This window comes from Arachis ipaensis, chromosome B08 (genome assembly GCF_000816755.2).
Source record: "Arachis ipaensis cultivar K30076 chromosome B08, Araip1.1, whole genome shotgun sequence".
In the NCBI taxonomy this organism is placed as follows: Eukaryota; Viridiplantae; Streptophyta; class Magnoliopsida; order Fabales; family Fabaceae; genus Arachis; species Arachis ipaensis.
The window spans coordinates 79,915,210-79,939,129 of NC_029792.2; positions in this window are offsets into that span (position 1 = coordinate 79,915,210).

Consider the following 23,920-nt stretch of genomic DNA (forward strand, 5'->3'; position numbering starts at 1 on the left):
TACAAGTTTCAAGTGGGTACAATTCTTAACCTTTAACTGTGTTTTTCCACTTGAATATGGTTTGTTTGAAACAGATGGCCAGCTTAGAGCTCTTTGCGGCTTTAAGAGTAAGCGGGAAATGGCTCGTACTCAGAGCTGGTGCACAAGGTTTAATAAGGTTCCACGCTTCAACTCAAAGTGCACGGATTGGCATCATGATCAATCGGATGGATCTCGGAACACGTTTGGTTATCCTGGTGAGAATCTAATTTCTAAACCGCCCAGATAGAAAAGTATAGATCAAGACGAAGGCGGATTTAAAAGCAAAGTTTGGGATCCTGGAATCTATGCTGACAATCATCACCTCGGGAGCCTAACAATCTGTTTGAAGCTGCTCAGAAGCTTAACATGTCTAGTTTGGGACCCCGGAGGCTATTGGTATTCCAAGCATTGGTGGAGATTTCTGGATGAATTTAAGCATAAGCCGCCATAACAGGAAGCTCATCCAATGTCCAACTTAAGGACTTTAACTAAAAGTGCTAGGTGGGAGACAACCCACCATGGTATGATCACTCCTTTTTCAATTTTTTTATTTAGTTTTATTTATTTTCAAGTCTTATTTCATTTTATTATATTGAACCTGGAGTTTTACATCGCATTCATATTAATCATTGCATTCTGCATACTGCATAAAAAAAAGGGGTGTGTGACGCGACTGCATCACTCATGCGATCGCGTTAAGTTGCGAAAAACACTTCCCACACGACCGCGTCATTCAGGTGGCCGCGTGATCTGGAGATCAGCGTAAAGATCCAACGTCCAGAAAGTTAGGCTGGAATCATGCGGCCATTGTGCGTTTTGCACAAAAGGCCCACGCGATCGCGTCCCTGACGCGATCGCGTCACTTGCACAACATCAATCCCACGCGATCGCGTGAGCGACGCGATCGCGCTAGTTAGATATGCATGTTGTAGTGAATTCTAGGTTGTTAGGTAGCCTAGGATGTGGTTAGTGGATTTAGGCCTGTTTAATTGCACTGTTCGTGTTTCTTGTTTTATCAATTTGCCATTCTGCTGTTGCTGTGATGTTAGTAATGTTCATATGCTGCTCTTCAAGTTCATGCTGCTATGCTCTTTCTTCTTCATACTATTTAATTGCAGCTTTAATTTTGATTCATATGAACTATTCTGTTGCTGTTTATTTTCCGGGACAATCCAATTTTAGCCGGAATGCTGCCCAAATTTCTGTAAAATGTTTCCATTCATATCTTGGTTTTGGCATTTTCAACTGTGCTTTCCTTAGTTTTCACCAAACCAAATCATGAATTCCAGGGCACACATTCTTATTCTCTTTGATTTCCTGGTTCATAAATTACATTTTTTATGTTCGATTCCAATTTTTGCTATTTCTATATCTATCTGAATCATCATCAACCTGTTTTCCTTGTTTGGTTATGAGTTACCTGTAGCTTCTAATTATGAATGCTTGTTACTTAGAAACTTATCCTTATGCCACTTACCTTACCCCATTTTTCACTAACTCACTAATTTTAACTTCCTGAACTCTTTTTCAATTCTAACCAACCTAACCTTTCATACTCTCTCTTCTTGGTTTTTCACTTTCTCTTTAACCTTCTAACCATGGCATACTGATAATTTTTCCTAATTAACGTGCCTTCTATTACATTTTGGATTGTGAATTCTTCTTTTCAGACTTTTAACTCCTATACAATCCTTAATGCACAATTACTTAACTCATTTTCCTTATCCTATTGCTCATTTGCCACTTTGTGTTTCTTTTGACTATTTGCCTATTTGTTTTCCTGTTTTTATTATATCCTGGTTTTCTGTTTTTCAGGATGTCTGCCACCCAGAGAAAGGGAAAAGCAAAGACAACTACTGGCAAACATAAAAGAAGAGAATCCGCCATGTCCATCATGGACATCATGCACGATGACTCCTGGCGGAAGAAAAATTTTATCCCACAGGAGAAGGCCGACCAGCTACTCCCTGCTAATGATCCAGTAAAGTTTGCAAACCGATACTGTGAGCTAAAGTATCCGGTATTTACAACCTCCAGGAACCTATACCTGGAGAGGACTTTGAAGATCCCAGAAGAACTCCAGCAATACACCTCTGATCAGATCAAGCAAAGAGGCTGGTTCTTTTTGGAGAGAAACCTGACTGAGGTCAATGGATCTTGGGTTAGGAAATTCTATTGCAATTACTTCAAAACTTCCCTAGATGCAGTGAACCTTAGAGGGAAACAAATTCTGGTCACTGAAGAGGCCATTGAAGATGTTCTGAAACTTCTGCCTAAAACTGATCAGCTGGATGGTTATCAAAGAGCTGTGGAGGATATGCGCTTCATGAAGTTTGATTGGGATGCAGTCAAAGCCCGGATAGCTCTTGACCCGACCGTTCCTTGGATTATGGGTCAGAACACTACCATGCCAAAGGGAATCAAGCGGATTTACTTGAATGATGAGGCTCGGCTATGGCATCAGATACTTAGCAACTTCATTATGCCGAGTACTCACGAGACTGAGATACCAGCCGCTATGATCACCCTCCTATGGTGTGTGATGGAGGGTAAGGACCTATACCTGCCACGCTTTATCCGGTACTATATGGCCAGGGTCCACGTCCGAGGCACTCTTCCCTTTCCCTATTTGATTACACAGCTAGGCCGTCGAGCTGACGTGCCTTGAGAGGATGCTGATGAAAAGCCACCTGCTGCAGAATGCAAGAAGATTATCCCTCACAGCAGGAACTTTTTGGCTTTGGGCTACAGACCTCCTTTTCTCACTGCTCCTGGTGCCACAGCCACACCATCTGCCGGCCCCTCTTCCTCTACACCTGCCCCAGCTACCCCTGCCACCACCACTGCACCTTCACCTGCCCCAGAGCCCGTCTATCATCTAGTGCACCGCCTATTTCGACGGCTTGACAAGATGGAGCGTCACAACAAGCGACGCTATGAGCACCTGAAGCTGATGATATGATCTTGCGACATCCCCTCCGAGCCTGACACACCATCCGAGGCATCTGAGGAGGAGGCCGATGTGCCCGAGGCTGCGACTCATCCACAGCAGGAGGCAGAGCAGGCAGGCACCCAGCAGGCAGCGCACCAGCAGGAGACCCCGCATCAGATTCAGGCTGTAGACCCCGAGATCCCTATCCAGTCAGCACCTCCTCTACCACAGGCAGCTCCTCAGACCACTACCACAGAGACTCCTGCTACCCGTCCTTTCAGTGATGACACCCCTTCACACCCTGCTTGAGTGAGCATCAGGGACGATGCTACATTTTAAGTGTGGGGAGGTCGCCATCTCTGGCGTTCTTTTTTTTGGTGAACCACTACATACTCTTTTTATTTATTTTGCTACTTTTCTGTATTTTTATTTTTATTTTTATTTTTATTTTCTCAGTACTTATATATATATTGCTATTTTTATGTATTTATTCTATGTTGCACTTTAGTTCATATTTTAGCCATTTAGTTTAGTTGCAATTCTAACTTATTAGTTATAGAAATTGTGGATTAATTAGTATAGTTTACCCTTTTTTTAGCATAAGATAGCTTAGTTTAAATTGAAAAATATAAAAACAAAGTAAACTAGGGACTTGAACATAATAGAAACAATCTACACACCTTGTATATATAGCATTACATGTTAGTTAGTTAACAACATTTCATCAAGGAGAAACACTAGAACTTTAAAGCCACCTTAAGTTTTACATTGAGAATAATGGGAATTTTTAACTAAACCTGCATGACATACATAACTGATAAATGATTTTTGAGCTAGAGAACACACAGCCTGTGAGTTTTGAGCTTAATTGTATGGTTACATTCAAACCATAAATTTTATTCCTGTGTGTTCCGCCCTTCTTATTTACTCTGATGTTCTTTACTTTGTTTTAATCTATATGTCCGATTATAGAATAGAAATACATACCAAGAGAGTGATTGAGGCCATTGTTTGATTTTTAGCTCACTTATCCCAAAATAGCTTACCTTTTACATCACCCTTGTTAGCCCCCTTGAGCCTTTAAATCCCATTTTATTCTATAAACCACATTACTAGCCTTAAGCAGAAAAACAAAATAAAAATCCCAAGTTGAATCCTTGGTTAGCTTAAGATAGAAATTGTGTATGGTTTACGTGTGGGAAACCTATTGGGAACATGGATGATAAAAACAAAAAGGTAGAAAAGTTGAAAAGAATAAAATAATTCAAATAAAAATTTTGGAAAGCATGCTCATGTGAAATCATAATAATTGAATTACCATGTGCATAAAAAAAGTGTTATTTTTCAGTAGTTGAATAAAGGGGATACAAAAGAATTCCCCAAATGTGAAATAAAGCAATGCACATGGGATAAAAATAATAAACATTGAAACATGAGCATGTAACATCAAAAGTGGGAAAATATGGAAAAATAGGTAAAGAAGCTTTGCTTTACAAAGTATGTATGTTAGGTGAGATCTTAGACTAATTAAGGATTCACTTATTAGCTCACTTAGCCTTATACATATACCCTTACCTTTACCTTGGCCCCATTACAACCTTAATTCAAGACCTCATGATTTTTGGTATGTCTATATTCTATAATTGTTGATTGGTTAGATGAAGAACAAAGTTATAGAAAGTAAGAATAAAAAGAAGAATAGAGTGATTAACCCAATAAACACTGAGTGACTAGAGAGTAAACACAAAATCCAGTGAGGGTTCAATAGCTCATTAACATATATCTCTGCTGAAATTATTAATTGTCTTGCAAGTTTATAAAATGTTTTTCTCTCCCATTTTAATTGTAAAGGCACTTTATCAACTATCTAAGGTTTGGCTATATATATATATATATATATGACTCCTTGAGAATGTGAATTAATTCAACTACATGCAAGCTTTATATACAAGTGCATAAAAATTAGAATTGCATGATGCATCTAGGTAGTTGCATTTAGATTGGATTGCATTGCATGGCATTCCACCACTTTAACCTAACATTACTCTTGGACTTAGCATGAGGACATGCTATTGTTTAAGTGTGGGGAGGTTGATAAACCCATATTTTATGGTATATTTTGTGCTTAATCTGAGTGATTTATTCAATCCTTCACCCACTTATTTATATTATTTGCATGGTTTTACTTTCCCTTCCTTATTATGTGATGTATGTGTAAAACATGTTTCCTATGCTTTAAAATTAATTATTTTAATTACCTTTATTTCCATTCGATGCCGTGATTAGTGTGTTGAGTAGTTTCAGATCTTCTAAGGCAGGAATGGCTTAAAGGATGGAAAGGAAACATACAAAAATGGAAGGAAAGCACAAAACAGAGTTTTTGAAGAAACTGGCAGCCACACGATCGCATGGGCGACGCGGCCGCATGCCAGCGCGAAAAGGCATTGACGCGGCCGCATGACTGACACGACCGCGCGCCTTAAGCAGAACACATATGACGCAGCCGCATGATTGATGCGACTGCGTGACGAGGAAAATTCCGAATGACGTGGCCGCGTGACCCACGCGGACGCGTGACAGAGGCCACGCACCAGAAATTGCAGAAAATGCTCATAGCAAAATTCTGAAGCCCTTATTGGCCCAAATCCAAGTCCAGAAGGCATAGACCAGAGGTTATGAAGTGGGGGAATGCATCTATTCAAAGAGAGTCTCCACTTTAGTTAGTTTTCCATGATTTAGATTTAGTTTTGAGAGCGAGATTCTCTCCTCTCTCTTTAGGATTAGGATTTAGATTTAGGATTTTATGCGCTTTCAGGATTATCTCTTTTTATCAGGTTCAATATTCCTTTTTATTATTTCCCAATTTAATCTTTTCTTAGGAAATAAATAGGATCTGAAGATCAAACCAATTAATCCCTTGACCTTCCTTTATCTTAGTAAAGGTTAACAAAGTAGAATTAAGATTCAATTCTCATCATCATTGATAAGGATAACTAGGATAGGACCTCTAATTTCTCATACCTTGCCAAAAGTCTATTTATAGTCATTGATTTATTTTACTCGCCATTTAAATTGCTTGTTCTTCATTTACTTTAATTGCTAATTAAACTATTCACTCCTCATTCTCAAAACCCCAATTTACAATCTCCATAACCAATAATAAGAACATACTTCCCTGCAGTTTCTTGAGAAGATGACCCGAGGTTTGAATACTTCGGTTATCAATTTATTTAGGAGTTTGTTACTAGTGACAACCAAACGTTTATACGAAGGGATTTCTGTTGGTTTAGAGACTATATCTACAACGCGACTATTTTTATAAAATTCTTTACTAGCAAAAATCCTAACGTCAAGGCACCCCAATTGATTTGAAAAAAAAAATTTAGAACTTGCTTGAATTATACATTGTGGAACATGATCTTTGAACTATGAACACAAGTATGTGAGATTTGAGCCTAATTGTGTGGTTACATCATATAACCACTTTATTTTCATTCTTGTGTGTATTATTCTCTTTTTATGATTGTGGTATGTGATTTGTTTGATTCTATATATCCATTATTTTGTGTATGAATGCACTTATATGATTGAAGCCATTGTTTCAATTAGCTCACTTACCCAAATAGCCTACCTTTTATTTTCCATTGTTAGCTAAATTTGAGTCTATGCTTAACCCATTTGTTCTTAATTTTAGCACATTACAAGCCTTAAGTGAAAAACAATAAATGTCCCTTGTTTGGATCTTTGATTAACTTAGGCTAGTGAGAGTGTTTATCATTTGATTTTGAGAGAGTTGAGAACATTGGGTAGAGATAAAAGTATATTTTTGTTTTCTGTTGAAAATAATGGGAATTGGGTACATACTCATGTGTCAATTATGTTTAAACCATATGCACTGATGCTTTTGTGTACATTTTAGTTTGAAAAAAAAATGAAATGAGAAAAATAAAAAGAGAAAAAATATATATATAAAAAGAAAAAATAGAAAAAGAAAGAAAAAGAAAAGCAATAAAAAGGGGACAAAATGGCCTAAAGTAAAGTTCAATAAAAAAATCAATGCATATGGAATGTGATTAAAAGAGAATGCATGAGTGTGCAAAAAAATGAAGAATGGATAGTTAGGTTAGCTTTGAAATTGTATAGGTTGTTATATAGGTTAGGTGTGAAGTTTAAGTTAATCAAAGATTTAAATTTCAAGCTCAATTGACCATATACAATCTTACCTTGACCCTAGCCCCATTACAACCCATGGAAAAGTCATCATGATATCTGTATGCAAGCATGAAATAATTGTTAATTGTTAGATGAAAAACAAATCTTGGAAAGGATGATTAGGGGAGAATTGAGTGAATCAACTCCATACACTTGAGTGACTAGAGCAGATACACATCTGGTGAGGGTTCGATTGCTCAATTACATGTTTTCACCTATGATCATCTTTTCTTGCAAGTTTGTAAAATCCTTTCAATAACTCAAATCAATTGTGGGTTTGCTTTGATTGCTATTGCTTTATCCCTGGTACTTGTATATGTATTCTTGGGGATTGATTTATTTTGACCAAGTAGTTGCATTCATTTAGATAGTTGCATGTAGGTAGGTTGTATTTAGGTAGTTTGCATTGAATAAATGTTGATACCCTTTGTCTCTTTCTTGAGTTTAGCATGAGTACATGCTTGGTTTAAGTATGGGGAGGTCTGATAAATCCCAATTTTGTGGTTTATCTTGTGCTTAATTTGGGGGATTTTATCACCTTTTCTCACATTTATTTAATGAAATAGCATGGTTTTGTAATACTCCCTTAATTTGTGCTTAAGAGTAAAAACATGCTTTTTAGGCCTTAAAATTGGTGATTTTAATTCACCTTAATTCCATTCGATTCCTTGATGTGTTTGTTGAGTGATTTTAGGTTCATAAGGCAAGTATTGGATGGAAGGAGTGAAGAGAAAAACATGCAAAGTGGAGAGAATTCATGAAAAAATAAGGATTTGGAGTGCATACATCGACGCACACGCGTGATAGACGCGCACGCGTGAAGATGAGGTCGTCTAGGCGACGCGCACACGTGACATGACGTATACGCGTGGGAAGGAAAACACCAAACGACGCGTACGCATGACCCATGCGTACGCGTCGCAGCTCACACATGACCTCATTAAAGTGAAAACACTGGGGGCAATTTCTGAGCTGTCTAGGCCCAAATCCAACTCATTCTTATGGCTATTTCATTCAGAATTCAAAGTTGGGCAAATGGGGGAGCAATTAGTTGTAGCTTAGGAAGTATGTAGTTAGATTCTAGAGAGATAAGCTCCCTCTTCTCTCCAGAATTAGGTTAGGATTAGGACAAATTCTCCTAGATCTAGGTTTAATTCCTTATTTTCATCTTGCCTTCTTCACAATTCCTTGTTGTATTATCTTAATTCTCCTATTTTCTCTTGTTAATTTTCCTTTGTATGCCTCTTTTATGTTGATGTAATATTGTTAGATTTTGATTTCCTTTTAATGCAATTCATGTTTTATATTCCTTTGTTGTTGATTTGAGTTATTGTGTTAATTTCCTTGCAATTAGTAGTTGTTAGATTTTATTCTTTCTTGCAATTTATTATGCTTTCCTTTTATGCCTCCCAAGTGTTTGACAAAATGCTTGGTAGGATGTTCGAGTAGATTTTTGAGCATTCTTGGCTTGGAAAAAGGAATTAGGTAATCTTGAGCCATGAATATCCAACTCAAGTTGGTGATCTAGAGTTGTTAGCTAATATTGTTTCCATTAATGCTAATCTTTTGCTAATTCAATTAGTAAGTTGATTAGGACTTTTGGAGTGAGATTAGCTAGTCTTATTTGACTTTCTCTTGTGTGAAGAGAACATTGTACTTTTTTCCATTGTTAGAGATGACAAAATAGGATAAATTATTGTTAATTGTTGTTATGAGTGACTAGGATATAAAGCCTATATTCTCAATCCTTGCCATGAATGTCTCTCTTTATTTCTCGCTTTCTTTAGTTACTTGATTTACCTTTCTTGTCATTTATTTTCTTGCCCTTTTATAAATCAAACCCACCCCGTGTTTCTTCACAACCAATAATTGAACACTTCATTACAATTCCTTGTGAGACGACCCGAGATTTAAATACTTCGGTTAATTTTTATTAGGGTTTGTACTAGTGACAACCAATCTTTTACATTTGATTGAGAATTATTAGTTGGTTTGGAACTATGCTTACAACGAATTTCCTTTTCTATTAAGAGAAATTTTAGACCGACAATAATTCTCACTATCAATTACCACATCACAACCTTAAGCGGAAAACCATGATTTACCTTGGATTGTATCCTTGATTAGCTTAGGTTGAAAAGTGTGTTTCATTTAAGTGTGGGAAAAATATTGGAAAACATTGGTAGTGAATGAAAACGTTGTTTTGGGTATTCATTGAAAATTTTGGAAAATGGGTGCATTCATTATGAACTATTGAACCATATGTATTTATTATGTTCTAAAAAAAATTCAATCAAATCAAAAAGGGGATAAAAGTTACCCCAAAGAGAAAAGAAACAAATAAGGAATGCATATGTGATGTAAATGAAGGATCATACATGAATGTGTGGAAAAAGTAAGAATAGAAAGGTTAGGTTGCATATTTTTTGTTATTGGATTGATATAGGTTGAGTTGGATACTTAAACTAATCAAGGATTCAATTGAATTATTCCACTTAGCCATATTTATCCCATCTTAGCCCAAACCCCATTACAACCCTATGAAGTCCTCATGACAATTGCATTCATGCATCCACGGTTGTTGATTGTTAGATGAAAAGCAAATCCTTGAAAGCATGATTAGAGGAGACTTGAGTGATTTGACCCTAAACACCGAGTGACTAGAGTGCATACACACCTAGTGAGGGTTCAATTACTCAATTCTATATTTCAACACCTCTTATCAAGTATTCTTACAAGTTGCTTCATTTTGATGAGTTAAATTAATTCTTTAGATTTTGTTTGCATTGAATTATTTCTCTGCTTGGCCCTATATGTTTATATACTTGCTTGGAATTTGATTGTTTATTTTCACCAAATCAATAGAAAACTATAGATAGATAGATAGATATAGTATATACATACTTGCATGCATATAGATAGTTGCATTCAATAAGTTGACTACCCCTTTGATTATTATCCTTGTTTGGTTTAGCATGAGGACATGCTATTGTTTAAGTGTGGGGAAATTGATGAGTCCATATTTTTCGATATATTTTGGCTTGATTTGAAGGGATTTCATCACACAAACTCACACTTAAGCACCAAAATAGCATACTTTTGTATTATCTCCCCAATTTGGACTTAAATAGGAAAACATGCAATTTTGTGCCTAAATTAGTAATTTTTTAATTCCACTTTCATGTCATTCGATGCCGTGATATTTTTTGTAAGTGATTTCAGGTCATTTTGGCAAGATTGGCTAGGCAAAAGTGGAAGAAAGCATGTACAAGGGAGAATACATGAAGAAAACAAGGAAAAGCACACACAGACAAGTGTGCATGCGCACAAGCAAGCGTGCGTGTGCACAAGAAGAAATTTGTATGTGTGCGTGTATACAATCCTCTGTGCGTACGCACAGGAGAAAATTTAGCAAAGTGTGCGTACGCACACATTTGTGCGTACGCACAGGACCTGCACGTCGTTTCATTAATGAAACATGTAATGCGCAATTTCTGAGGGCTTTTGGCCAAATTTTGGAAGCCTAGATGCTGAATTGAAGTGCTATATGAAGGGGATATCAACACTTATGAAGGCATTAGGTAGTATGACAATAGAATTAGGTTTTAGTTTAGTTTTTCTTAGGTAGAAATCATCCTTAGGAGTAGGAGTAGTGTAGATAGTAAATGCTCTCCTAGGGTTTTGATTGTAGCATTTTATAGCAAGTTTGATCTTGGATTTTGCTTCTTTAATTGTAAGTACTCTTTAATTCATCTTTAATTACATTATCTTTACTTTCAAGTTCCTTTTGGTTCAAGCACTTTGTCAATATTTACAATTTTAAGTTCTTGAAGTTTTGATTGATGAATTTATTATTTTATGCTTGCCTTATGTTTGTTTGGATATTTATTGTTGATTTTGTGCATAATAGGTTATAACTTTCCATTTTCCTTTGCAATTTCTTATGATTTGGTTTTATGCACACAAGATGTTTGTGTAAATGCCAACCTTATAATTTGAGTAGATTTTCACATCTTGGCTTGGGATTTGAGTTCCTAGGATAATAGAGTCATGATGTCCAATATTTAGTGGTAATTCTTGGGTAGTTAGTTAACTCTTGCGTCCATTGAAGCTAGCTCTTTATCAACTAATTTGGTAAGTTAGCTAGGACTTATGGATTAAGGTCAATTATGCTTGCTTGACTTACTTCTCGATGTTAGGGGTTAACTAAGCGAGATTGACTCATCATAATTATCATAGATGTGGTCATGGCGATGATAGGATTCCTTGGATCCTCATTCCCAAGTCAAGGCTATTTATATGCATATCTTAGCATTTTAACTAGTTTTGATCTTATTTCCTTGTTAATTGCATTAATCCCTAATTTTGCTTATTCTTTAGTTCTTTCATTTCTTAAGTTCTTTTAATCTTTCATTCTTTGATTTGGAAACCACTCTGTTTGACCTAACAACCGAAAGCATAGCACTTTCAATTGCATTCCAAGGGAGAACGACCCGAGGTTTCATTACTCTCGGTTTATATGTTTTGAATTTGAAAAATCTAAACATTGATTGAGAGGATTGTTTGTTGGTCTAGGCTATACTTACAACGAACATATTCTATTTTGAGAAATTCTAGATCGACAATAGTCGTCTCGTCACTAACCTAATTCCTTTTATTATCTATTTAATATTGAGTCTTTACGCGTAAATCTATCGATGGTTTTACTAAAACTATAAATTTTCCAACAAGTACAAACAACACTTATTCACATACTTAATATTAATAATACGTTGCAGTATTACATACAAAAGTAATTACAGAACCTACCCCTCTGATTAAAACTCTAACTAAAAAGGCGAGGGGAAAATAAATTCTAACAACTCAACTCGTAAACATATTCCTTTGTGCTTTCGCAGCTTCGTAGTAATCCTTCACACCTGTAGCTGAAAGGGATGGAGATAGGGGCTAAGAACTGGGGAGTTCTTAGTAGAGTCAGGGTTAGAAGTTAAGTTCATCTCCAAATTTAAAACTCTTATTTTCCTTATAAAAATTTTACGCAAAGTGACATTTTAGATATTTCACCGCTTACTAAGAAACTATTTTAACCAAAGCCTACCGCTGGTCCTTCCAATCACGGTCTTTGGCCCAAATCAAATCAACTCGGCCTACGGTCCAATTCAATACGAATCACTATCAAAACTCAATCACAAAACAGAATCAATCATAGGCACAAACAATGCAAGACAAACACAAATCAGAAGGTAATTATAGAACATAAAATCCAATCACAAGCACACATGATCATAAAAACATAATCACAATAAGCATGCATAAATAAGTATGATGCATGTCTATTCCTATACAGGCCATGAGTGTAACACCCTAATATTCAAATCCTTATGCTCGAGTCATAAGTTAATGATAATAAGGTGGTACGACTCTCAAGGTGGATTTTTAGTACATAATTATAACTATAATTGAAAGGAGTATTAATCGAGAAGCCTGAAAAGAGTAAAAATAAAATCGTGAAGATGTATCGCTCACGCATCAACAACTAAAAGATAAAGCGTGAAGTTGAAAGTGATATACTGATAAAGGCATAACGGAGATTAAGAGAAGGACAGTATATAGATATATAACATAAGTAAATAGCCACTAGTCGTGACCCGTGAAGTTTAGGCCGGCTAGGGTACAGTATGAAAGTAGTTCACAACAGTATCTCCTAATCTCTCCCAAAAGAAACATAAGAGCCTCTATAGGCAAGTTCAAAGGAGTTCAATACATAATATAAGCTTTTCCAAATAAAGGTGGAGAGATTCTAATCAAAATATAAAGTAGAGAATATAAAGATCTTTGCCATCTCCCAGATGAACCACAGCTCACTTTTGAGCACCTAGACCTGTATCTGAAAAATAAGAGATATATACGGAATGAGAACCCCCGACCCATGGGTTTCTAGTACGGTAAAAGTGCCAAATAAATACAATGCATTGTAATAAAAACTCACTAAGCATCCTAAACTTTCTTTCACCAAATATTCACCCTATGTTCTCGCTAATCCATGAATAGGCAACTGTCATAAGGGAATGCTAAATCTAATTCCTCTTCCTCATGCTTCCCAACTTATAACTCTCCAACATATCGGAATTAAAATCATAAGCCAAACCATCACCAGTTATTTTATTTCAGCAATTCTATATCAATACTTTATGTCCTCACTTGTAGCAAGTGAAATCACTTCACTACGTCTACCCAAGGAGCTTAAAACATCTCATTCTCTACCTGGAGCAAGTGAAATCATTTCACTACGTCTACCCAAGGAACTCAAAATATCTCATTCAATAATCATCATTTTAAATTAATCATATCATTATTCTATTTCAACAAGAATAGCCCTCAGCGTCAACCGACACCAGCATGAGGGACCTCTCAGTTGTACAAACACAATCAATAAAAACAAGTAATACACAATTAAGGTATAGGTAGAAAAGATAGCATATAGTCAGGTAACATAGCATATATGATATAGCAATCTAAACAAATAGGCAAACCCAAACAATTCAGACATATGCAAATGATGTATGCCTTCCCTATGGCTGATGAGTCTCATCTGTCGGTTTATAAAGCAAACCGGACAAGTCCTGGTAACTAACCATTGGACTGTCCCACTATCGTGCATCACCAACTGGAGTTATTCACAATTGTAATCTTAATCACACAACACCTACACTGGTGTTTATTCACAAGGGCGAGTTCATCCAGAACTTTCATAGTGTCCGACCACACTTACGACATAGGGTCAGCAGAATCTCGAATCTCAACCTGGAGCAAGTGGAGCTGACCCACTGCATCTACCCAAGAAAATTCGAGACTCAGATAGTTCCAATCTCAAATCATACTCGACTGGGAGCAAGTAGGGGCTAACCACTGCATCTACCCCAGGAGTCTCAAAACTAAACCCGGAGCAAGCGGAATCACTCTACTACATCTACCCAGGCAGGTATGTCTCACCACATCCCAGAGCAAGTGGATCAATGCCACTACATATACCCAGGTAGGTATATCTCACCACATTCCAGAGAAAGTGGATCAATGCCACTGCATCTACCCAGGCAGGTATATCTCAGCACATCCCGGAGCAAGTGGATCAATGCCACTGCATCTACCTAGACAGGTATATCTCACCACATCCCGGAGCAAGTAGATCAATGCATTGCATCTACCCAGGCAGGTACGTTCTCATATACCAAGGAGGAACCAATGAGGGGATCCTAACCTCCCACCATCTCGCTGGGGGAGATTTTACGATACCAGGAAGAATAGGGAAGGGGATCCTCACCTTTCTTCATTTCTATGGTGTTCCACTTTTGAGAAAGAAAGCTCAAGATAAAACAATCATTTAAAGTCATATTTTTATTTCTAGCCATAAATCAATATTTATCATAGCCATCTGGGTCATAACATAACCCATAACCAGTCAATAATCATTATTAAATACAGCCCTTCAACTCACGACTTACACCGCAGTTCCATCCTCACCCTCAGTAACTCATACAATCATTATTACTCATCATTCATCATTGATTCTCACTTTACTTCATCCACAAGTTACCAAATATCCTAGCTTCTTTTCATTACTAGGCATACTATAAAGATTTAGGACTTAGAGGATGAAAACGGAGGTTTAAAAGTCTGAAATTTGGCTTTAAAAACTCAAAATCAACTTTTGCTGAAAACGGGGTCACGCGTGCGCGTTGCTTACGCGTACGCGTGGAAGCTGGAAAAGTAGAGTGATGCGTGAGCGTCGACCATGCGCGTCTGTGGGAGTCAGAAAAACAGAGTGACGCGTGCGCATCAACCATGCGTACGCGTGGGTGCGTTTGTGCTCCTCGCACAAAACCAGCACAGTACCCGCGCAACTCTCTGGATTTTCTACGAGGTATTCGCATTAGTACAGCGATGCGTATGTGTTGTTCAGGTGCACGCGTGAGAGAGTAAAAATTGTGAGTGACGCGTGCGCGTCGGCCATGCATGCGCGTCGGGGTACAAAGTAAAAAAGCTGCAGAATTACATTTTTAAATCCCAAACTTTCAACACACATAACTTCTTCTAAAAAATTCTTTTTTCATCCCTTTCTGAATCGATGAAAAGATCGTTGAATAAACTTTCATAAAAAACCAATTTTGGAAGAATTCCAAACTCCGTGGACCGAGTTTCGGACCGCCAAATTTGTCAAAAATCAGTTTTTACCCAAAAATATAAATCACCAATTTTTCCAATATTCACAAGCTAAATTCATTTCCACTCATTCAAATGACCACAACCCAACCACATTGACATAATTACACTCAACCAAAACCAAACCTAACTCATCTATCCAATTTCACCCAAAACCATCAAATCCCACACCTCAATTCCTCAAACCTTATTATTCAATAATCAAACCAATTATTGACACATTCAATATCTAAAATCCATCCAATCTCTTATATCATTACACAATACACACATTAACTTACATTCTTTACCTCTTTTCGGCCTCCGGCCCAAGATTCATGGCTTCCGGCCCAAATTCACAATTTAAATACATATTCCACAACCAATTTTCATTATCAAATTCATCAAATCCTCAACACACCAAACATACAAATTCACAAAATTCTCAACCCAATAATTAATTTACATTACATATAAATTATGCATATTAGTACCAACCATTTATACAAACAAAACTTAATCCTAAGGCCATCTAGTCTAGGAATTCTCATCACACCACATGGTACTTAAATGAAACTTAAACTGTACCTCTTGTGGCCAAAATAATTAAGCTTCTTCTTGAGAGTCTCCACCAACCCTTAGCTCCAAGCCTCACTAAAGTCCCACAAGCAATACCAATCTTCCAATTGTGAACCAAAATCACCCAATACTCTAACATAATCAATTTTAACACTTATAATCAACCTAGGGTTCATCAAATTGATAAATCACAAGAGTTAGAGGATTTCTTATTTTAACCCACGAAATTAGTTGATGGAACTCACTAATGGCTTATACTAGAGCACTCCTAAATAACCAAAATCACAAGATTTTCTCAAAACCCAAACCAAATTCGAATTTAAAGAGAAAAACAAAAACTGGGCAGAAGACAGTAGAATACTCACCACAAAACTTAGATAGAATTGTAGAAGATGAGAAGAGCGATGCGTGGCCACAAACGGCTCATCAATCAGAGTTCCGGATCAAAAGTTATGGTGATTTAAAGTTTGATGGAGTTAGGATTTTCTCTCTTTTTCCTCTCTTCTCCAAAGTTGCGCCCCACACCCTTTCTTTTAGGGTAAATGTGCTGAAATACTCATAACTAATATTTATATATGTTGGGTCTTGAGCCCACTTAGGTCTGGTTCACTTGGTTTAGTCCGTTGGCGCAATTTTGTGCCAAAATCTCTAAGATTAGAGTCTTATATTGTATTTTAAATATTTCTATCTTCCCAAATTATAAATTCTTATTTCTTAGAATTATTCACTTCTAATTAATTTTCTCATCCACAGTACCGGACAGATCACAACCGGTACTGCGAGTCAAATTTTTAGTGTGTATTTTTATTCAGAAAACTATATTTTTCGACTACAAAAAATTCATTGAGTCCAAATATCATATTTAAATTATCAAATTCCGATTGCTAGATTTTCTAACCATATTCGCTCCTATTTAATTTATTTTTTAATTAATTACGGTTTGACCGGGTTTTGCAATGAGCTCATGTGTCGGTTTGTTGCCCGATTTCCAACACTGGTCCTAAGATAGGCGTTTCGTACCGTCGTCCTTATCTCAGCCAACGTCCCCTCCATAAGCGTTACACATGGCCATCCTCATGGGGGAACCTTCTTTACAGTCTCCAATGAGCGTTACGCATCGCCATCCTCACTGAGCCATCCCTATAGTATCAACATCCCCTCCAGTGAGCGTTACGCATCGCCGTCCTCACTGAGCTGTCCTTAAAGTGTCAAGTGAGCGTTACGTATTGCCGTCCCCACTAGACACTTGGCACTAAATTCCAAATAGCACTCAATTTTTTTTCAATCTTTGCTCTCTACTCTACTGCGGTAGAGATCCCTTTAATTAATACCTTCTTTTCTATCTGCTCTACTGTGGCAGACGTTTATTAAAATCTTTTAGTCTTTGCTCTTTACTCTCCTATGACAGACAGTCTTTTAAAGTCTTTTTATCTTTGGTCTCTACTCTCCTATGGCAGATATCCCTTTAGTTAATACATTCTTTTCTTTCTCATCTTTCTTTTTATTTTCTTACTTCTTTTCTTTCTCTCTTCTTTTCTTCAATCTTTTAATTCTTTATCATAACTCAACTTCACATTCTTCCCTCGCCTTTCCCTAAGTATCTTATGGAAAAGAATTGTAATGTACTTTAATTAAGTCTGCGTTCTCTAAGACTTTTAAGATTACTCTGTTTGCTCTTCTCTAACATATAATAATATTAATAATATCTTTACTAGATAATTATCTTAATAAAATAATAATAACAATAATATAAATAAGATATTTTAAATAGTAAATAAATAATATTTATATCTGTTCTTAAAACTCCTAAACTTTACTTATTACCTAAAGTATCCGAAAAACGTACATAATTATAAAATTAAATTCAATTTTTTTATTAAATTACTATTTCATTTACAAATATAAATCTTAATTCCCCGATTATATCTTTATCAATGAACTTAATCTCATTTCCAAAATTCTTCAAGTTTTCAACTTGAGTTTTAAATCCATTTTTTTAAGCTTTACTATTATCGATTTTTTTTTCAATTTTTAATTTAATCTTTCAACTACCAAAATCTCATCAATTTTCTCAAAAATAATATATCATAATAGTCCCAAAATATTAAAACAACCACCAGTGAGCTATTTTTTAAAGCTAAACCAACAAATTACAAGCAACAACAATAATTTAACATAAACTCATTTAAACTCAAACAATTATCAACTAAATCAACATTCACTTATCAGATTCACATTTAATTATTATAAAGTTACCAAAACTCTACTTCCGTACAAAATCAAACCAATAGAACCTCCAAAAAGGTTTTTTGACCGAACTGTTGAAGAAAAAATCGTCAGGAATCGTTTGTGCCTCCTAGAATTCCAATTTGCCGAATTCAAGAAGAAGAGGAGCTACGTCATTATCAACTTCTACTAGACAAAAATAACACCAACATGTAGAAAAAAAAGATACAAACACTTTTATCAGATTAGATTTTTTATTGGAGTTACGAATCTCAAAAAATCTCGAAAGTTCCACGGTTTCACTCCCTCACCTACGATCTTTCCATCTTTATTTTCTTTTCTAATGGCTTCGTTAATGAGACAGGATGAGACGTCGATGATGATGATTAGTGAAATAAGAAAACTTAGGTGTCATTAGGCATATATAAAAAGAAAACGTGTCATGCTTTATATATATACACTTACATGCAAGCCAAGCTTTTTTTTTTCTTATCACTATTTCCTTAATGCCATTCGGCCAAATAAATACTAATTATTTAGTTTTTAAACATTTGGTCACACCTTTTTTTGTGTTACCTTTTTATAAGAGAATAGAAAACACAATTGTGGCATAATTTAAAAAGTATAGCCTTAGATATTAAAAAAAATCAATTATAAAGCGTAATCTTTTTTAAATATCCATGGTTACACTTTTCGTACTAAAAAGAGTACTTTTGAAGAGTAACCTATTTATTATATTTTGAATGCTTTTCAAAAATGTCTCCTACTGTATATAGGGCCAAGTTAGCGTATAACTTAGTGAATATTTTCCCCATTCCCCCCAAAGCACATTGATAAGTTCTTTAGTAATTCCCAACTCATGTTCATTCATTATTAGAGAAAGCCTTTGCGCCCTTACCTCTCATCTTCTCAACTCACCTTCGAATTAATTCTTCAAAATCTTAACCCTAACACACCAACAAAATCACACTCACTCACCATCACTCACCGCTGCCACCATACCCCTTTTCACATACACACACATGGATCCAAGAGAAAGAGTGAACTAGAGGGAGGAGAGGAGGGAGACGGAGATGAGAGAGCACGAGCGAGAGAATAGAGAGTGAGAGGGGGTCACCGCCGTTGCAGCCGACGCCATCGTCATCACAGAGCAGGGAGCCCGGAGGAGAGAGAAAGACAATTCACAGACGAGATGGAGAGAGAGGACAAAGAGGCGACACAAGAGAGAAAGAGGCTATTACACCGTGCACTGTCATTTCTCCTGGGTTCGATTGAAGCTGTTGCTGCTGCTGCTATGGCTTGCCGTGCTCCTGTCCTCACTTTCGGCTTCTACGATTACTTACTCTACGTACTCCCAACTTCTCTTTTCTCTCTTCAAATTTTATTTCATTCTCATTTCAATTTGAATTTTGATGTCTCTACAGGTCATCGGTGCTGTTTTTGGCGCTAAGGGTGCGGATACGATTCTCTCCGTTGAAAATTTCTACTGCGAACGTCCCAATCCTCTTCTTCAGGTTCCAGCTTTTATTTGGATTAGTTTTCTCAGTTCGATTTCGATCCATCTGCTAATTAATTCGGTTGAGTAATACCAAATCATATATCTCGCCATAATCAGTTCAACATATTATTTTGTTGAAAAATTGTGTTTCGCATATATCCTGGATATTATTTAGGTGATTTTCACAAGTATTAGTTATATTCTCTGAAGGTCCACAAAATATTTTGCTCATTATTACTATTTTAAAAGAAGAATTTTGTTAGACAATATATTCTATTTTAGGTACACAAGCTTCTTGGCAGTTGCTGTTGGAATTGTGCTCTTTCTTTTGGGGTATTTTTTGCTGTTCTAATATTTTTTTTTGTAGGGGGCGGGGGTTGCTTATTCTGATTTTTAGGGTTATAAATTTTTGTAATTTTTCTTTCTTCCTTTGTTAGACTTTGATTTTTGATTTTACATTTTGCTTTGTAATTTTGCATATTGCTTCATTAGGATTTGTTGATTTTACTATATTTTGCTAATTGAATCCGTATAATTGCCATAGCTTTTTTCGTATGTGGTAGCTGTATCTGATCCATGTGGCATTACTTGCATTTTGTATTTTGTATTTCATGATTTGTTTATATTTTTTCTTTGGATGACTCCTATTCTTTTTTTCAAGTTCCAGTGATTGCTTCACTTGTTATAAGTTGTAAATGTAACAACCCTAGTTTTTACACTAACGCGAGTTTTTTAAAATAATACGATTAGTTTTATTTTGACGAGTCGACTTCGAACCCGAAGTAAAATAAATGGTAATATAATTTTATTATTATATTATCTATTTATTGTACTTGCTTTAATTATAACAAAGGCCAGATAATAATAATATTATTATTACCAAGTCCAATATTTGTCAATATAAGTAATTATCGATATTTTTTGATGAGTTTAGAGTTGCTAATGTTTCATCAAATATCTCTTATTCTTAAGTTACTAATGTCATTTATATTAGTAACTCCTATATATTTAACCCTAAGACCTAAATATATATTATTATTACTTGTGTTTTAATATATCCAGTTTTTATAATTATTCGTTTAAGATATTTATAACTTGAATCGTTTACTCAGTAGCTCCAGACCTTGACACCTAGTCAATAATCATCCTTAATCATCATTACATCTATTAAACTTTTCCCTTAAGTGACCGAAAAAGAAAAACAAAACAAAAGAAAGATTACTTTTATTTTAATATATTCAGTTTTCATAATTATTCGTTTAGGATATTTATAACTTGAACCGCTGGCTTAGCAGTTCCAAAATTTGACACTTAGCCAATAATTATCCTTAATAATTATCATCATCTTTTGATTGCTCCATTCATTTGGCCAAAGCTATTAAGGGAACAAAGGAAAAGAAATTTGAAACATGGCTTAAGGCATATATACATATATATAACTTGACACCTATAAAGATTTAACACCACAAAATTATCATTCATCCCCATCAGCCTTTAATCATTTTCAATTCCCTTCATTCATCACTAAACTAAGTTAAAAAAAAAAAGAGAAAGAGAAGCCGAGAGAGAGTGAGACGTGAGAACATGGAACCGTGAAGTTTCTTTCCATGATTTTTTGAGTTTCTAACTCTAATAAAAAATCTAATCTAATTAAAGTGTTTTTATTTTTTTTGTAATAATCTAACTTTTAGCACATCATGATCGTACTAAAAGTTCAGGCGTTACTTACCTCTAAACCTTTTTTTTATACTAACTTTATTCAGTATTGAGCCTTCGCGAGTACGAACCGAAATTTTAGCCAAAAAAAATGAAGAGTCTGTACTTTAAACTATTTAATCACAAAAATATATATATCGACATAGCATTATATACATAGAATTATTCAAACATTCTTAAATACAAATCCTACCCCTCTAAAAACCAAAACAATAAACGATGAGGTGAAAATAAAATCTAACAACTCAACTCGTAAACATAATCTTCTATACTCCTGTAGTTCCGTACGAAACCTTCGCACCTATAACTAAAAAGGGTAGAAATAGGGGGTAAGAACTAAGAAGTTCTTAGTAGGGTCGAGGTTAGAAGTAAGTTCATTTTGCTATTATTAGCCAACCGTAACTAACAGCAGAACATACAAGCATAAATAATAAATAAACACAGAAGTCAATCAGTTATGCAGCACATACACATAATCACAGAGTTACATAGCACAGAGATATGCACAAACAAGCATGATGGATGTCTAGTGCTACACAGGCCATGAGCTCATGTGTTGGTTGCCTACCCGCTGCCGACATTACCCGGGCACAAGTCCCAGATATGGCTTTCCAGATGCATACAGTGTGCATATAAGTCTTACGGCTAGACCGCATACAGTGTGACTTTTAAATGTATTTCATTATGCTTACATCTAGAAAATAGTTTTCAATGTGTGGGCGTCCCTACTATACATTTGGCACTAAGGCCCAAGCAAGGTCGCATCTGCTCTCTTGTGGCAGACAGTCTTTTAAAGCTTTTTCTTTATCTTTTCCCTCTGCTCCTGTGGTAGAGATCCTTTCAGTTAATACATTCTTTTCTCTTACGTTCTCTGCTTTCATATGGAAGAGGTTCTTTTAGTTTCTTTTATTCTTTTAATTCTTTTATTCACTATTATTTATTGAATTATGTTCCGACTTAATTCAGTAACCTTTGTCTGAGTTTGGCTTCTAGTGCCATAACCTCTGTAAGCAACCTCTAGCTTACAGGTGCGACTCTCTTGAGCCGATGTATGCAACATAACCTCTGTAAGCAACCTCGGTCTTACAGGTGAGGCTCTCTCTAGCTAATGTATGTATTGATAACCTTTGTAAGAAACCTCTGTCTTACAAGTGCGACCATCCCCTAGATTGGCCGATGTATCTCTGGAAAGTAAATCTCGGTGGACTCATCACCATATCTCTGTTTATCTCCTTTCCTTTTCATTCTTTCTTTATTTTATTTCTTATCATTCTAAAATATAAATTATTTTTGCATTATTCCCTCACATTTTCCTAAGTGTCTTATGGAAAGAGAATCAATTATTCTTTAATTAAGTCGGTATTCTCTAAAACATTTAAGATCACTTTATTTAAATATTTTATTTGTAACCTAATATTTTTATAAAATTATGTTTGAAACCTCACTTATCTCAATATTTGTAAAAGCAACCTTGAACTTTTATAAAATATCCATTTTATCCCTGTACTTTATTTATTACCCGAAATACCTGAAAACTTATATAATTAAAAATTGTACTTCGATTTTTATATACAAATACAATATTATCCTCCAAAAATAAAGTTCAAATACTAATATTCCTCTTAATACCAAAACTGAAACCCTTAGCCTCTTTCTTTCAAAATATTACTTGTATTTTAATCCCTTTTCGAGTTTTTCGACTACCGATTCATCGTAACTTTTAATTTAATCTCTCGGCCATCAAACTTCAGTAATTTTTACTTGGTCCTCAAAGATATTCCAACTCATAAATCTCCAAAATAGTTCAGTCGCTGCTGGTTTCGTTACAGCCAAGCCATGAACTTCACAAATACATTAATATATTGCAAAAATTCAACATAAACTTAATCAAGAATCAATCACAACATCAAATCACTTATTCAACACACATTTAATCATTTAGAATTTACCAAAATCCTACCTCAATACAAAATCAAAACCACAAAAACTCTCAAGAAGCTTTTTGATTGAGCTGCTGAAGAAGAAAACGTCAAAATTCGTCTGTACTTTCTAAAACTCCAATTGGCCAAATTCAAGAGAAAGAGGAGCTATGTTACTATCAACTTTTACCGAATAAAAGTAACGTCAATATGTAGAGAAGGAGGATACAAACACTTTTATCGAATTAGATTTTTTATTGAAATTACGAATCTCAAAAAATTGAACACCGAAGGTCAAGGTTCCATGGTTTTCGTTCTCTTCTCAATCACGGCATTTCTCTTTCTTTCTTTGTACATGTTTTGGGTTCGGTCATATATTTGAATGGAAATTATACAAGAGAATGATGGCAATTAATTGATAATTATATGAGTGAAAAAAAGTTAGGTGTCAAGCTTATTTATACATATAAGCCACGTTTCTTTCTTTTTTTTTTATTTTCTTAATGGCTTCACCAAAAATGAATGAAACTAAGGAAATAATGATTATCAATGGTGATTTAATGAATAACCATGAAATTAGAGACTCTGTGCATACATATATTTCTTAGGAATATATTT